General features: G+C 46.8%; 1 protein-coding gene across 1 annotated transcript in view; it reads right to left on the bottom strand.

Annotated features, from left to right (window-relative positions):
- CYSTM1 (cysteine rich transmembrane module containing 1) overlaps nt 1–3,435 on the bottom strand; it is a 65,403-nt gene extending 61,968 nt beyond the window's left edge. The window contains exon 1 of the mRNA XM_012749016.3: nt 3,271–3,435. The gene's annotated coding sequence lies outside the window, so the exon portion shown is untranslated. The remainder of the gene's footprint in view (nt 1–3,270) is intronic.
- Nucleotides 3,436–12,035: the final 8,600 nt, after the last annotated feature.

Genomic DNA, 12,035 nt, shown 5'->3' with positions numbered 1-12,035 from the left:
GGTGCCAGCTCCACAGCCTACCCTGTTACTGGTTAACTCCAGGCACTCTAAAAGAGCCAACACCTGGTTAACAAGAGAGTAAAAGAAAAAAGGGTAGTGAACAATCTGAGCTTATTTACATATGAAATGCAAACACGGACTCAGGCCCAGGCCTCCAGATCTGGATTATAGGCTGCCTGGTAAACCAAGCCCCTATACTCTAGGGAAAAAAACAAAACAAAAAAACAGCAAGAAGGCCTTAGAGTTTGAATAAGGCTTTTACAGAAATTTAGAACTTCTACCTCTTTATTTCACGATATCTCAAAATAAACCATTCATCTAAGAATTAAAATATTCTGCTTTGGAGGAGCTCAAATTTCATATAAGCCTCTCATTAATTCTCCTTGGTACCTCTGTGAAAGGGGTACTGGCCATTATTTGTTTCAAGGTCAAGGAATGTTTCCATGCCAAGAAAGGAGCTCCCTTCCGTGAGTTGTGTGACAAAGGTGAAGAGCTCAGAACTCTCCAGCTCATACCCCTAGCCCTGCCTCTCACCTTGGCCCAGATCTCCTTAAGCAAGAGCATTTCTGTTGAAGGCCAGTCTTGGTGTTTATTGTAGCTTGTATTTAGGGAAACACACTAACATTTTTTTCCTGACAATAAAGTCTTAAGTTCTCTACCAATGGGAAAACTTGTGGGGGTGGCAGGGGTGAATGAAAGCGGAAAATTTCCAAAAACTCTTGGCCTACTTAACTGCCCTGACAGCACATAGTTATTTTGCTTGAGGGAGGAGGGGGTGGACTGTTTCTTTCCAAAGTATAATTAGTTGGCCAGTTCAAATATTATCAAAGAGATTTATAAAATAGATAACAATTTTTTAATGTGTCCAAGACATCTAATTTCCAGTGACTGTTTTTTTGTTTTGTTGTTTATTTTTTTCTTAGGGTCTCTCCCTGTTGCCTGGGCTAGAGTGCAACAGCGTCATCATAGCTCACTGCAACCTCAAACTCCTGTCTTGGCCTCAAGAGTAGCTGGGACGACATGTGCACACCACAGTCCCCAGCTAATTTTTCTATTTTTCGTAGAGCAGGGTCTCACTTTTGCTCAGGCTGGTCTAATTTTTCTATTTTTTGTCGAAACGGGGGTTTTGTTCTTGCCCAGGCTGGTCTCAAACTCCTGACCTCCCAAAGTGCTAGGATTACAGGCATAAGCCACCTCACCCAGCCTCTAATTTTCAGTGATTTTTAATACTAAGAGGCTCCTACAATGCCCTTTAAAAATCACTATCATAATCCCTACCAATGAACAGGAACACAGGAGAGGAAAATATGCTGGCCTTTTACACACTGTGGGGCTTCTTTTACAGAGAATGACTTCACTGATCTGACTGGAAGTTCCCTTTCCCCAGGCCCACCACTCTGGATTTGTCTCCCTTGAGTGCTACCCTGGTTTCTACGTTTAGACACAAACCAGCTGTGGCTACTTTCCTTAGCAATTCCCTAAACTGCCTTTTACTGTACAAGATCCCTGGAGGTCCAATTCTGTTTTCTGGAGTCAAACAAATAACAAACTGGCAGCAAGGTTTAGCCATTTCGCTTTGTCCCAGAAAAACAAGCTGATAAGTTTCAACATAAAATGAACAACTGTACTTTTTCTGGTCACAGCATCAATAAATTTCAGGGCTGGGAAAAATCATAAATCACCAAACCATTCTGCTTCATATAATCAAAATATCTTTTTCCTGTTTCTCAGGAAATTAGGACAAAATGGCCAATTAACACTTAAGCAGCCTTACACTGAGAAGCTGGTAGGAAAGGACTCTGGGCCTGAGATCTCTGTTCCACAATTAACAAAGAGTATGGAATTCCTTTTAGTTTACCCAATGCCCCGTGTTCATGTTTTGGGTGCGATTCTCCTTTAATAGCTTCCCCTTATTAAATCTCCTACCAGTCATCTGGGGGTTTGGATTTCACGTAGAGATAACTAGTCTTTGTAAGACACTTGGAAGGGCAAAGTGCTGTGGACCTTATAACCTCCGTTACTGAACGGAGAAGAGCTCTCATCCAGTCATTAAAGCCGGTCAAATGAGATACAAGAAAATCAGCTGCTGTTGGGTGTGTCCTCTCGCTTAAGGAAAAAAAAAAAAAAAAAAAGCTAATATGATTATTCCACAAAGTTTACATGTACCGAAGCATCTCATTGTACCCTATAAACATACACAATCATTATCTGTTAATTTAAAAAAATTTTAAATCTGTTAACAATGGCTGCGGTGTTAAGGCAACTGCATGCCTGCGCCCCTATCTCATAAGCAGGGTTTGAGGACTCCCACGAGACCACGGTGTTGTCTCCTCTTTTCCCGAGTGCCACAACTTCCTCAGTGTCACCCCCCCCCGTCATAGTGTTCCCCTTGTACCCCAATCTAGCCGACATTTCAATGGCTCCCCACAACACACAAAGCCTTAGCTGGGCACTCAAGAGTTTTTTCCTAAACAGCCCTAACCTAAGTCTCCAAACTTTATTTCCCAAAACAGCCCCAGCACGCAGCCCAGTTAATCACGAAATCGTTTTTCCTTTACCTCCAGCTAAGGCCCACGGTCTCCTTTCCCGGAGGTCCCCTTTTCCCTTCCCCCTACTCTTCCAACACCCTCGGCTACCAGATTAGTCCCCACCCCTCAAGACACCGCTCAGATTTCACCGTCCCCAACAGGTCTGCTCCGTTCCCAAGCCGCCGCTCTCAAAACCAGCCAGGATTCCTTTTCTCCCGCAACACCTTCTCCGATTACCCCTGGCCCCGAGCGCCGGCTGGGCGTCCCCCACCTACTTCCAGTGCACCCCGGACCCCAGCTCCCACCCGCGGGGCGCCCGCCTGGCCTCCAGCCGCCGGCTGGCCCAGCTCGGAGCACGCACAGCAGCGACTCAGAAATCGCAGCCCAAAGCGAAGAAATCCAGGAGCCTCTGCGGACGTCCTGCGGGACGGGGTGTGGCGAGCCCCGCTCCGAGCCCGCCGACTCCTAGTGAGGCAAGAACCGCAGAAACGCGGAGGGGCGCCTGAGTGCACCCTGAGAAGCCGGGCGGCCGGCGCGAGGACGGGGAACCCGCGAGCACCCGCGGGGCGCCGGGAGGGCTCCGGGAGGGCTGCAGCCGGTTCCCTGGCTGCCGGCCCCTCCCCGGGGCTGCGCGCGCCCCCGCCGGTTCTCAGGGCGCTCTCTGGGGAGCTCGGGGGCCCGGGACCCGCCCTACCCCTCCCCCGACCCCAGCGTGGCTCGGCCCGGGTCCGCCGCACCTCACCTCTCCACGAACCGCCTGGATAGTGGTGGGGCCGGGAACTGAGGACGCCGCGCTACACTCGCCGCACCTGCCTCGGAGCGAGTGAGGAGCCGCCGGGCGCCTGACGTAACAGCCGTCCCGGGCGCCGCGAGCCCGGAGTCACCTGATCACCCTGGCAACGCGCGCGGGGCGGGGCGAGGCGAGGGGCGGTGTCTCAGCACAAGCCCCGCCCCCAGCCTCTGGGCCTCTGGGCTCTGCCCCTAGCGCTCTGCAGCGGTGGGCGCCGCGGCGCCGCGGGGACGTGACGTTGGGATCTGGCGTCTCCGAGTGCGACAGATACTTGCGGCTTCCATAGGCACCCTCCTCGGGGTGGATTGGTTCTGAGACTCCGACAGATTCCCGCTAGTGCGGGCGCCTGGGAAAGGCCAGGGTTCCTGCGGGACCCTGCTCAGGGGGTGGCACGCGGGGTTTCCTGCAAGCTGCTCTTTCCTCGTGACTTTCGGTCTAGACCCAGCTAGTTTTGAAGTCTTACTCCCCGAGCTGTACCTGGGAGGCCTGGGGCTGAAGCTGATAACTGGATTGCTCTCTCTGGCAACTTTCCCCCATAAACCTGGCAGCAAGTAGTGCACCCAGTACTTAAGAGCACTTAAGAGCGTGATAAGACTACATTCAGTCCCGTGGGGGAATGAGAGAGGCCCAGGCTGACATCTGCCCTGAAGTTCTTCATCTCCTATTCCAACAGGAAGAGAAATCACTGAAAAGCTCCCAGAACAAGGCCTAGAACAAGCTTGCAAGTCCTAGTTGCAAAAACTTTATTTTTCATTTTAGAAATTGATTTTCTCTCCGTATTCCTCCCCTGGCTTGCTATAATGGTATGCCTACCTACCCCTTTGTGACTCTCCAGTCTCCCCAAATAGTCTATCAGCTTCAAAATGAAAATTTAACACCCCATGGAGGTCTCAGTTTGAGAGCCACTGCTTATCTCATCCCTTCTCGCTGACCGATTTTCATTTAAGTTTTACTCTCTTAATCTCTGCACTGCCATGAAGGTTTCATATATGTTGTCCTTCTCTCTCAGAATATGGAATCTTAGACCCAGAAGTTTTGGTGTCAGGCAGTGAGCAATGCCAGCTTGATTGAGACATGGTCCTTGAAGACCAAGAGTGGGTGGGTAGTATATCTCATATTCAAGCACCATTTGTCTTGTTTATTATTTACTTAATTGTTTTAAGTGGCACTTTATTGCTTCTGTATATTTATTTTTTGAAGAAACCAGCATGTCAATGGGAAAGAAGACAGTTGCGAAAGGTAAAAGAATCATGACTCTAGACAGACAGAGCTGTGCTAATAGGAGAGAAGAGATTGAAAAAGTAAGCTTAGGTCCCAAGGAGCAGAAAAGAGTGGGCAGGAAGATGGTGGGAACAGGACAGAAGCAGCCAGACCTGGGGCATTTGGTCGATCTAGGGGAGGGGCTCAGGGGTGGGGGGAGTTGGGCCAGAATGAGGTTACAGGGATCCAGTGGAGGAGGAAAATGGTAGGAGCAGAGAGAATGGAGGATTGGAAAGAAAGCAGAAGTGGGCAGTGGTTTGAGAAGGCGTTGCAGAAAGGGAGGACAGGGTAAAGAGAGACCCAGGAAGGGCGGCTAAGAGGCTATAAAAGGAAAGACTGAGGGGAAAGAAGCAGCAGGTGGGGAGAATCTGGTGCAGCTGACAGTAGGTGGTGTCCTTCAGAGGTTGGTGGAGAAGAGCAGCATTGTCTGTTAGTCTCTGAAGAGTGAAGGTCATCTATGCATAACCCAAAACTATCTTTGGACCATCACGGGGCAGGAGCTACCCTTTTCAGAGCACTGATGCAGAGGGAAGAGCAGAAATAGGCACATCCATAACTACACTCTGACGGTACTCACCAAGACAATAAGGCTTTTTGGCTAGAAAGTTTTCCAGGTCCTTGGTACATGCCTCCATGCCTCTAATCTGGGCAGGGGAAGGTGAGGATGGGGTGGAAGGCAGGGGTAATTGCTTTGGAAGGGAAGGAAGTGCCTCACGACGGCTGAATATGGCAGCTGGGACATTTGGGGGCCGGAGAGAAAAGATGCTAGGACATATTTTCAATAAGGTCCACTCCCCTTTTGCTGAGTTAGTAGGGTAAGGGTGTAATTGTCAAAGGAAAACCAGAACATTTCTCACCCCCATCCCAACCTCCGTGCTGAGGAAGGAGTGTTATCCTGTGGGTAAAAACTCAAGTAGTGGGCCGGGCGAGGTGGCTCACGCCTGTAATCCTAGCACTCTGGAGGCCGAGGCGGGTGGATTGCTCAAGGTCAGGAGTTCGAAACCAGCCTGAGCAAGAGCGAGACCCCGTCTCTACTATAAATAGAAAGAAATTAATTGGCCAACTCATATGTATATATATATATATATATATATATATATATATATATAGAAAAAATTGGCTGGGCATGGTGGCACATGCCTGTAGTCCCAGCTACTTGGGAGGCTGAGGCAGAAGGATTGCTTGAGCCCAGGAGTTTGAGGTTGCTGTGAGCTAGGCTGACGCCATGGCACTCACTCTACCTTGGGCAAAGCGAGACTCTGTCTCAAAAAAAAAAAAAAAACTCAAGTACTGTTGCTGGCAGCATCCAGGTACAGAGATGTGGCCAGGAAGCATGTCCCACATGGCTTTTCTCTAGGATTTTGACCTCAAGTCCCAGGACTAAGCAGTGGGCCAGATGTAGAAGTGGCTGGAGTTTCATTTCTTCCCAACAGCAATGAGTTTCTATTCCTGGAAATAGAGAAAAATGTCTGGGTGCAAGGCCCTGACAAAGCATATTGTCCGTGAAAGGCCATTAGCCATAGAAGTAGCAATGGGTTTTCAATATTTGTTCATTCAGGTGAATCAGCCAAGGTTTATAGAGGCAGCATGGTGCAGTGATTGGGAGACTGTGCTCTGAGATTTATCTGTTTTGTGAATGAACTTGGGCAAGTTACTAACCTTCTTTAAGCCTCACCTTCTTTCTTTTGAGATAGGGTCTTGCTTTGTTGCCCATGTTAGAGTGCAATGGCTATATCATAGCTCACTGCAACCTCCAACTCATGGGCCCAAGCCATCCTCCTGCCTGAGCCTCCCAGAGTGCTGGGATTACAGGCATGCGCCACTGCATCCATCCCCATCTTTATCTGTAAAATGGGGATAATAATAACTACCTCACAAGGCTGTCATAAACTTTAGGCGATTCCAGGGTAAAGAAAGAGAATGCAGATTTACAATAGTTTTTTTTTTTTTTTTTTTTTTTGAGACAGAGTCTCGCTTTGTTGCACAGGCTAGAGTGAGTGCCGTAGCATCAGCCTAGCTCACAGCAACCTCAAACTCCTGGGCTCAAGCAATCCTCCTGCCTCAGCCTCCCGAGTAGCTGGGACTACAGGCATGCGCCGCCATGCCCGGCTAATTTTTTTCTATATATATTAGTTGGCCAATTAATTTCTATTTATAGTAGAGATGGGGTCTTACTCTTGCTCAGGCTGGTTTTGAACTCCTGACCTCGAGCAATCCGCCCACCTCGGCCTCCCAGAGTGCTAGGATTACAGGATTCACAATAGTTTTTAAATGACCATTTAAAAAAACTGTTATGTTTTCATTGGATCCCATTTGTTCGCTCAACAGTTGGATGAAAGAATACCTCTTGGATGCCCAGAGTGCACTCAGCACTGATGGATATGAAAGAAGCAAGTACCCTGGCTTGGTCCTCCAGGCAGCTGACTCCTGATGTGAAGATGAGACAGCATGAGACCTTGCCAGGCTGCTGTGAAATTGAATGCTAGACTATGTCATGCCCTTCTTTGCCCTCAGTGTTCATGGAAACGGGGGCCATGCCAGCTGCATCAGCTAAGGGGGGGAGGATGCATGAAAGTGTCTGGAGCAAAGCCTTGAAGGATACGCAGGATTTGGAGAAGTGGTAGGTGAAGAGAGCATTCTGGGTCAGGGGGACGACCTGAACACCTAGGACAAGGGCTCAGTAAATATTTGCTGGACAAATTGATGAATGAATAAATGAGCAAATAACAATGAAATTATTGGCATACAGTATAATCAACCTGATGGGTGCTTTGTTGGATGAATGAATGAATGATTGAATGATTATATATAAGCAAAGACAATGAAATTAGAGAATGGTAGGCTGGTTTAGTTAAGACCAGCCTAACTAGTCTATAGAAATTGGAGAGCTGTGAGACATAACATAGAAACGGAGCAGACTATGGAAGAGCTTTTAAGATGGAAGAATCTTCTGGTAGGAGCATGGGGTCTGGATCCAGAGTGACAAGATGGCATTCAGACTCCTTCACTTATTGAGTGACCTTGAATGAGTTCTTAACCTCTTTGTACATTAGTTTCCTCATCTAAAAAAATAGGGATAAGATTCATGTCAGTATAGTGTCATTTTGAGGATTAACTGAGAAACCTACGAAACCTATGTGCGTGGCACATTATAAGTGCTCCAGACTGTTAGCTTTTATAATTAGTTTTATTAAGGGCTGAGCAGAAGAGGATAGATTCAATATGAAAACCACAGGGAATCATGAAGTTCCTTGAAGTGGGAAATGGGAATGGAGTGCAGTGTTTTGTGAAGGATCATTTGACAGCAGTATTCAGGCTGGGTTGGAAGGGAAGGTAGGGCCATGGCAAAGGTGCAGCCCCAAAGGGTAAAGAAAGGCTGACCAAGGACTAGAGGCAACTCCTGGAACTGAGAAGGCCTGTCCACTGGCTGGTGTGTGTGTGGAAGCTGGAGCCTGGTATGCACAGGCCCTCAGTGATTCTATTAGATGAATGTCTTCAAATGCTGCACAAATTGAACAACATCTCTTTGGATCTTACAGGCTCAATGGCAAATGCTAGCAGAATTCCCTTCAGTCAAGTATGGAGAGTTTTAAAGCACTAGAGAAGTCCACCAAGACCTGGCCTCTGGCTAATTTCAATGTCTGCTCCCCCTACCCCTCATGGGAGCAGACAAAGGGACAAATGGGAAAAGAATGCCAATGAACGGTGGCCAGCACATGCACAAAACCCAGGAAAGAATGCTCAGAGTCTTCCTTCATGTAGGGGTATGAAAGAAATGAGAAAAAAAATTACACTTCTGTTTCCTAGCCCACCGCTCTAATGGAATTTGGGGTACATGTGAAGGAGAAAGAGGCAAAGTCATCCCTTGTTTCTGGCCACAAGGTTTTGATTTTCACCTGAGCAGTGGGTCTCACAGATTTGTGCCTCTTTTCTGATCTACCTTTTTAAATTTCAATTTGCTAGTCAAGTACTGAAGCACTATTTCAAATTAGTTTAAGAAAGAGGGAGAGATATTGTATTGATTCATGAAACCAAAAATCCAGGTGTGGATGAGGTATAGCTGGACCCAGGCACTTTATTCAAAGGATTTGTTCTGTGGAATTTGGATTCAGTCAGAAGGCCACACTCTAGGATCTAGAAGGCCAAAAAATTGCTTTTTGTGTGGCTTCGGCCGGGGAACGTGACTCATTGGCTAGATCCAGTTCTTCTCCGGAGCTGGGGCTGAACTCAGCTTCCCCCAAATCTCACAATTGACAGTGTGGAAGGAATGGCTTCCCAATTTTCCCAGGAAAATTGAAGTTTAGTTACCAGAAATAGGATTAATGGCTGCTAAGCAAACAAAAAACATAGCTGACCCCTACAGGCCACCAATGCTAAAACCACAAGCCTAGTGAAAGCTCCTATGGGCTCCAGTAATATAATATTCCAATAGGCTTGAATTCACTTGGGAATCAGCTGAACTTCTCTCATATTTCCAGGAAACTTGTATCTAATGGGGAGCAAACTCTGCCACTCAGAGGTTGAGCCATATTGAGATCATGACATAGAACCTGTCATTGGTTTTACCCAAGTGCTCTTTTGTTCTAGAAGTATTACTTCTGAGGAAGAGGTTTCAGGGAGCACACAATGCTTTAAATGTGCCGGTACAGTACCTCGAGTTCTCCAGAGGCAGCACATACATGTATGTGTTTTAAATTGTGAGTTTTTGAAGCACTGATTCCTGAAGTGGACTGGCCTTCTGACAGTGATCTTAGAAAATCACCCCTGTAGGAGAACATAATTTTTTCCCAGGCTGTGACTCAATTGACTATGGCAATGAAGATGCATCAACTCTGAAGCATCTCCCTGCTTTTAATCTTTTAAAGAATTAAGGAAAGAAATTTGGCACATGTAAATTAGAAATAATCAGCCTGTAAGTCTATTTGCATTTATATTTATAAAACAGACCCATAATAACTTAGCACATGACATAAGAAGAATAAGAAGTCAGCAAAACAATAAATCCACATATTCAACACATTTACTGAGTGCCTACCATGTGCCAGGTGTGGTGGCTCATGCCTGTGATCCTAGCACTTTGAGAGGCCAAGGCAGGGGGATTGCATGAGGTCAGGAGTTCAAGAGCAGCCTGGGAAACACAGACCCCATCTCTACAAAAAATAAAAAAAAATCAGCTAGGCATGGTGGCACACCTGTAGTCCTAGCTACCTGGGAGGTTGAGGCGGGAAGATTGCCTGAGCCCAGGAGTTTGGGCTGCAGTGAGCTATGATTGTGCTACTGCACTTCAGCTCAGGTGACAAAGCAAGACCCTATCTCAAAAAAAACAAAAAACCAAAAAACCCCACAAAATCCTTATATGAAGCTTGCATTACAATAGGTGTGTCCATTTGTATATGTATACCATCTTCAAGTCTCCTCTGTGTCATTGACAGGAAATAGTACTATACACCAATGAACATGCATAGCGAATCCTCAGTCAGGGCTTCCTCTATGCTAGGCTTTCTTCCTCTATGCTAGGCTTCTGCATACATCATCTCAGTATTATCTTCTTCCTAAGGATTAAAAATAGCCCTTAGAGAGATGCAGACACCTGTTCAAGGAGCCACAGGAAGTAAGTGGTGGAGTCAAGACTGGAACTCCTGTATCCATATCTGCCTTTGAGCTTGAACTTTCTTTTAGGGTACAGATGGGGGATTGTGGGGCGTGGTAGGGACTATGGCGAACTGGAGAACAAGCTCTGTGCAAAGGGAGCAGCTATTCTTCAGGTCCAGCTACTTGTCACAGGGGAATATGGCGCAGTGTGGCCAGGTTTTCTGATTTTTCAAGAGAAGCCAGCAAACAGGATTTTGACATGAAAACCAATCTTCAAAACACTATGAAAGCCAAACAAAATCTCTCTGGGCATAATTCAGGCTACAGATCTGCACCTCTGTAAGAGGTCACACTGTGTCCAGGAGGTTACTGGGAGGCAGGATTGCAGATAACAACCTTGAAACTAGAAGTGGGTAGAAAACTGCAAGTACATCTGTGGCGTTTACACAAAGTGTTTCTCAGGTTGACTTTCGAAGACTAAAGTAGAAGAATGGGGCCCTTATTTACCCAAAAAGCAAAGTCCTTATTTGGGAGGGAACAGCTAGAACACTCCAAACCCCCAATAGTGGAGGAGGTTGGCACAGAACCATCTTACGCTGGGCTGACAGGCCACGCTTACGTGAAAGGGAAAATTTAACTTCAGGGCGGGCTTCATGTTATATCTGAGGCCCTAATAATGATCATTATGTTGTCAGCACATGAGACATGATTCAAAATAATTCTCCTCCTAAAAGTCACATTCTACTCGCTTCCTGGTCCTTCTTTGCCTCCTCTACCCTGTGGCCTCCCACACTCGCAAGCGTTTCCTTTTCCCCACCCATTTGCCAAGGCATGGCAGCCACAGGACAACATCTGGAGGTCTTGTCACCAGGGTGGTCTGTAACTGGAATGGAGTTGGTCATCTGGTGGCGACAGCTCCCCTCCCTGCCCTGCCCTCCAAAGGGAGAGTGAGAGGGAGCATGGAATAGCTTCCATGTTTAAAAAACATTTGTACCATCAATAGACTGAAACTCTGCAAGACAATAGTCTCACTTTAAAAGTGTAAAGGAATTCCCATCTTCCCGATCTCAACAAGATCAGAAAACCTCTGTTTACTACAAGAATTGTTTCAGAAAGGGAAATGAAATCTGGCACATAAAAAAAAAAAAAAAACATTTCTATCTGCTCTTAAGATAGTAACTTTGCAGCCATATGCCATGTGTATTTCATCATAGCAAAACAGTACTGTAGTGCACTGGGGACAGATTTGCTGTTGCTGCTGCTGCTGCTGCTGCTTCCGCCTTCACTACCTCCTTCTGTTGCTTGGATAAAGCTGAGGCATGCAGTATTGTTGTGAGATTCTTAGAAGATCCAGGCAAATATTCCTGGCTGGGACCCTAGAACTTGGTTTGCACCATGAGACTCTGAATCTCAGCTCCTCTGTGTCCTGGTAACCTTCTTTTTGGAAGATACATAGGAAGGATTTAGATGCATTCTGAAAGGGATGGGACAAAGGAAACTTGTACTCTTCCCCGCCCACTCCCTTGCTTGGAAGATCATTTAAGATTAAGGAATGAAGTGACTTCTCCCACTGAAGGGTAGGTGGGGCAATGCTATGATTAGAAATGTCCAGAGGCTTGTGTTCCAGCACAATTTACTAAACCTTTTTGAGCCTCAGTTTCCTCATCTATAAAATGGGAATAATAATAGGACCAACCACATATAGCTGTTTGTAAGGGTTAATCAGGTGAGATGCTGGGTGGTAGGAGCTGTTCCCTTCATGCAGAACTTGTTCTGCAGTTCACTGCAGCCGCCAGTCATTCCCTTCCTGTCTCCGCATCCACACCCTAGGAAAGGATACAAGTGAAAAGGCAGATCCATGTTCC

This window comes from Microcebus murinus, chromosome 21 (genome assembly GCF_040939455.1).
Source record: "Microcebus murinus isolate Inina chromosome 21, M.murinus_Inina_mat1.0, whole genome shotgun sequence".
Taxonomy (NCBI): domain Eukaryota; kingdom Metazoa; phylum Chordata; class Mammalia; order Primates; family Cheirogaleidae; genus Microcebus; species Microcebus murinus.
This window is presented reverse-complemented; position numbering and strand designations above follow the sequence as displayed.